Source organism: Ptychodera flava, chromosome 10, assembly GCF_041260155.1.
Source record: "Ptychodera flava strain L36383 chromosome 10, AS_Pfla_20210202, whole genome shotgun sequence".
In the NCBI taxonomy this organism is placed as follows: domain Eukaryota; kingdom Metazoa; phylum Hemichordata; class Enteropneusta; family Ptychoderidae; genus Ptychodera; species Ptychodera flava.
In genome coordinates, this window is record NC_091937.1 from 12020183 (window position 1) to 12025861 (window position 5679).

The following is a 5679-nucleotide window of genomic DNA, read 5'->3' on the forward strand; positions in this document are numbered from 1 at the left end:
CCATTGAACTTCTTTTAAATAGTGTAATTATTCGGGAAGAAACAAGGCTTTGACCTTTTCTGACCTTTGGGCGAATCCCCTGTATCGTCTGCTGGTGATGTATTTTCTTGAATTGTGACCCCTCCTGCACTCGAAGTTATTTATCATGGCCGTATATATGAATACTCAAGAAAGAACAATAAATAAACACTGAAAAGAGAAAATGGCGTTTTTATTTGAATTTGTAGATAACTGTGCGCGTGCTGGAACGAATTCCAACTGCCGCGCGTTACTGTGGCAATACCATAGATACAGTGCGCGACAGGTAAAAAAGTAGTTCATTGACGTTCTAATGACCTCGAGGTCACATGAATATTAATCTGCCTGTGCCAGAGATACTTATTAGCGTACGCGCGATAAGAACTCTGGTTCGAGAGTGGGGTCAGGTATGCGGCAGCCATTTTGCCCAGATTTTGGGCAAAATGGCAGATGCGCGTGGCGCGTGATGTCAGGCTGGAATGTTCGAAATGACCGCGCCCTTGACAGTAACTCAGCAACAAAGTAGAAGGGGCAGTTACATGAACATTACACAAGTCTTCAAAAATCAATGTGTTTCATTATGCAAAACGTCGTACGAGGTGATATATTTGTGAAAGAGCGTACTTCATCCGAATGACAGAATCGAGTTAGTTTTTTGTTTGTTTTTGAAATTTGAAATAACATAAAACACTGCAGCGGACGCAGCAGACGCAGGTGCTCCCCTTAGCCAATCGACATGTTCCATAGTGTCGTCCAATCAGTGCCGTGAATAGAATGGCGCATACCTGACCCTTTTCGTAGAAAGGGGGCAGGGAACCAGACTAACACTAGCCCGTGCTCTGTATGTAGACTCTCCACAGTCGCTGTGCCTTGTTTTGTGCGCGCCCACGTTGGCCTGCATTCGAAGGCTACGCTTAGTCCTAGCTGTGCAGTTGTGAGCACGCGCTGCCAGACACAGCGACTGTCACTCTCGAACCAGAGTTCTTATCGCGCGTACGCTAATAAGTATCTCTGGCACAGGCAGATTAATATTCATGTGACCTCGAGGTCATTAGAACGTCAATGAACTACTTTTTTACTGTCGCGCACTGTATCTATGGTATTGCCACAGTAACGCGCGGCAGTTGGAATTCGTTCCAGCACGCGCACAGTTATCTACAAATTCAAATAAAAACGCCATTTTCTCTTTTCAGTGTTTATTTATTGTTCTTTCTTGAGTATTCATATATACGGCCATGATAAATAACTTCGAGTGCAGGAGGGGTCACAATTCAAGAAAATACATCACCAGCAGACGATACAGGGGATTCGCCCAAAGGTCAGAAAAGGTCAAAGCCTTGTTTCTTCCCGAATAATTACACTATTTAAAAGAAGTTCCAATGGTAATTATATTTTTCCAGTTCGTGTTTTGCTATAAACTTATAGTAATTAGTTTTCAAAGCGATGAACATTTTTGCATGGAGGATGGACTTTGTATTTTCAGCGAGTTCGTCACAGTGTCGGTTTTCGAGCTGACTTCCGGTTTGCGGATCAGTATGTGGTGATTTACCACGTAAACAGGACACCTGTGGCAGAGTCACTTATCGCCGAATCGAACACATCAGGAATTGTGGGTAATACGCGATAAGATGACTCTGCCTGGAGATTGCCTGGGATTCGCATCGCGTCTCTGAAGGGCGCGCGCGTGTTCCAACAGGGAAGAACGCGAATCGCAGGGTCTCTGCCAGACTAGTCTGTATGGGATGGTCGGTATTACTGTGGCAAGACAGGGTTTTTGTCAGGTGCGGCTCATCCAGACATCATGCCAGAGCGGTCTATATATTCACTATAACTTGGGTAGGGAATTAAAGAAGCAATTGTTGTTAAAAGTCTGTTGTTTCTGTTGTTGTTGTTGTTGTTGTTGTTGTTGTTGTTGGCTCCGATTTTACTACAAAGAACTTTCCTTTCACAAGATCAAAGAGCTTCATTTTTCTGTCACTGCAAAATACATATTTTCTGGCACTGTAAGATGATGGGTTAATGATAACGTGACCTCTAAATACTGATCTATTGATGCAGTAAACATTGTTCGATTGTTTTAGTATTGTGGTGCAGGATATATAGTTCACGATTTTTTATGCTCAGATAGGTGTGAGCGCTCCAGTGTCCCCTATGGTCTAAATTTATTGTGAATTTTCTCACAATGGCAAACATTGCTTTGAAACCAAAAACATGCAACCTTTTTGGCTTGAAATAAAACGCAAAAGTTTCCCGCAATGAGAGCAAACAAATGGTCTTTTCTTGTCTCCAGCGGTGGTGGTCATGTAATCTTCTAGGTGAAGATGTTAATGCACTTATGATTTTGAGCGAAAGCAACGATACGATATGAAGGCCCAGCAGTTTTATATTTGTTTGTGCTCAATGCTAGAAACGTCGCTAAAAAAAAATTAATGGCGTGGTTTATACCCACCTTGTCGTTTTGAAAGCTATAAGAAAGTATGTACTAAAATGTAAATGTGCCCTGCAAGAATGTCTCCCTTCTGGGAATTTTCCCCTCTTGCCAGTCCGCCATTAACACCCATAATTCCAAGGATTATGGTCATGAAAGTAAGATTCCAAATGGCGGACTTGCAACGTGAATAAGGAGAATTGCCTGACAGTGAATTTTCGCTTTAATAGATTTGGCATATATACGTCAAATCCAATAAAGACTAAGCTTATCTTTAGGAGATATTTCCGGCCGATGTAGTTTTTTGTGGATGGATATGTGATTTCGTTAGTTTTTTACTTCTCGCCGATTTTTCATGTCAAACTGTCCTTTATTATAGCCACTATCGAGATTTTTCGGCCTTCGATCGTCTATCCAAGCAACAACAAGAGCACCCGTGATCTAGACCAGCAAAATTCTATTATTAGCTTTATATTGTTCATATAGACAAAATTCAGAGTGTAACTTAAACCATACAGGAAGTTTTCTTTCATTGGCTAAAACGTAAGGCAATATTTGATTGGATAAAAAGTGAAATCTGACATACTCCTTTGGATGAAAGTTTCGAACATTGATATTCATGCTGAAATCATGCGTTATGAACCAACTTTCATTAGTATTTATGATATTTTTGTGAAGGCAATGCCGACATCGATATCTAAAACAATGGCACTATTATTTTGTCGGAATGTGATATCTCTAACAGAAAGTTACATCGTCAAGATTTGTGGAGCCAAAAGTTGATTATGAATATGAACTATTGTTCACATTTGTGTTAATGAAGTATACGACTGTCTGTGAATGTCAAACATCTTTTTTGTATTTGATGAAAGGTGGCATTGTTGTTCTAAGCTTCCTTACTGTTTTCAACCGAAACTCATGTAATTAGTTGTATTGTGCCTTATCAACATACCGGCAGTGATATGCCATTTCAATTTAAAACACAAAGAAAATTTCGCTTTCATTTTTCTAACTAATAAACACGTTTCCGCACATTTTCCCATAGAATTTTCCCATCAAAATTACAATAGTAACACTCTCCCAATTTTGTAGTCGCAACATAATGTGGTTTGAGTTGTTGTTGTCGTATTTGAAGTTGACGGCGCCGCTAAAAGTTATGTTGTAGCCGGGTGGTATTTTTTTGTATATTTCGACGGAAATTTTTTTTTGTTTTCTACCTATGCATTTTCAATGGGGAAAGAGTTTTCGCCGAGGGGTCCCCAACGGCTTTCCATATTTTTTCGTATATTTCGACGGAAAACTTTTGTGTTTCCAACCAATGCATTTTCAATGGAGAAAGTTTTCGCCGAGGGGTCCCCAACGGCCGGCTTTCTATAATTTTTTCGTATATTTCGACGGAAAACCTTTTTGTTTTCTACCTATGCATTTTTAATGGCGAAAGAGTTTTCGCCCAGGGGTCCCCAACAGCTTTCCATAACACTATTTAACCCCCTATTTGAGCAGAAATACCTTTCGTAGGGCCCCATGACATACTAGAATTGACTACAACGTACTGCAGATTTCGAGTATTTATAGGTCATCAACTTGAGACGGATTACATATATTACATATTGTGGAACTTATATGCAGGACACAGCTATCTTTGCCACCAAACAGTGGTTTTAATTACGTTTCAGAGTGCCAAGTAGATTTGGTCAGGCCGAAGACGCAGCCAAACTGCTCAGTTTGGCTGTGAAGAGATTGCATGTGTGGAAAGATGCCGCGGAATCCAAGGCTAAGAGGTACAGTGGCACACCCCAAAGCTAGCGCATGTTTCTGTCCTTTCCTTCAAGATTTTGCGGAACAATGTATATCTGCGGAAGAAAACTGTTCGGTTTCCACTCGAGAATTACACCAGCGATACATGTGGTGGCTTGACACACAAACTACTGACAAACAGCTTTTGACCTTGTCAAAACGGTTTCGACTTTTCTCCACAAATTTGTCCGTACTTGCAAGCCAGAAAAGATGGACAAAAAATACTCATGGGAAGCGAGGGTACAAGATTATCTGCACCGCTCCTACAAGACCAGTCAGCCGTAAAGCCTGCACTTTTGACGCAAGGAACATTGCACGAGAGAAAATTGATGCTTATTTATCATTGGATCCCGTAAGTCGTAACTTGCCATTCGAAGTCTTGTTTATCAACAAAGAAGTCGGATTTGGGGCATTTGCAATAAAAACTATAAATGCTGGAGAAATTGTCGCTGAATATTTTGGGGAAGAGGTCAAGCAAGATGAATATGCAGCCCGGGAAATTCTTTACAAGACGCAAGGCAGGGAACCGACAGTATACACATACAGGAAGTCAGGACGAGTTGTCTATTCCGATGGGAACCGAAGGTCCGATGGTACTTTACTTGCCAGGCCAGGAAATCCAGGAGCTGTACTAAACCATAGTAACCAGCCGAATTGTCAAGTTGAAAAGTTTGTATACAACGGTCGACAAAGATTACTTGTGATGAGTCTTTGTAAGATGTCACCTGGAACAGAATTGGTTCAAAATTATGCAGCCGGAATTCATGAGAATCAACCAGCATTTATTTATGATGACAAACATCGTGAGATTATTTAGGTACTCTTCGGACAGTATTTAGTGACAAATTATATTATTACGTATTCATAGTACAACTTTATTGACGATGCGTCTTCTTTTTAATATGAAAAGTTTAAAACTCACAAACGTTTTCAAGACACCACTCCACACAGTACTGTAGATTTCCCATAATTCATTGTGATTTGTATCCTCAGAGATTCCCCTGCGAAGTCTACCATGTCTCCCATGTGTAGACAAATTCATAGACTAGTTGTAAAAATTCTGAAACCATACTTTCAAGGACACCATTCTTTTTCAATTCTCATTTTAAATGATTTGGAAAATAATGCAAGATTGAGAGAGGAGATAGCATTTTTGTAAAATTTTCCACTGATTGTGTCTTCAGCCATACAGAATAATGTAATGGAAATTAGGGAGACTAGTTGCACCTGTTTTTTGAAACAAAAGGATATTGATTTTTTCCGATGGAAATGACAAAAGAAATTTGCATTCTAAGTTTGTCAGACAATGACCCCTTCAGTTCGTCATAACTTGCTGCCTAAAAGGAATGGCAATTGTAGTACCTACAGAATGTGACTTCCATGGTTGTTTAATGGTTTTGGAAACCTTCACTGAAATATCTAAACATACTATTACT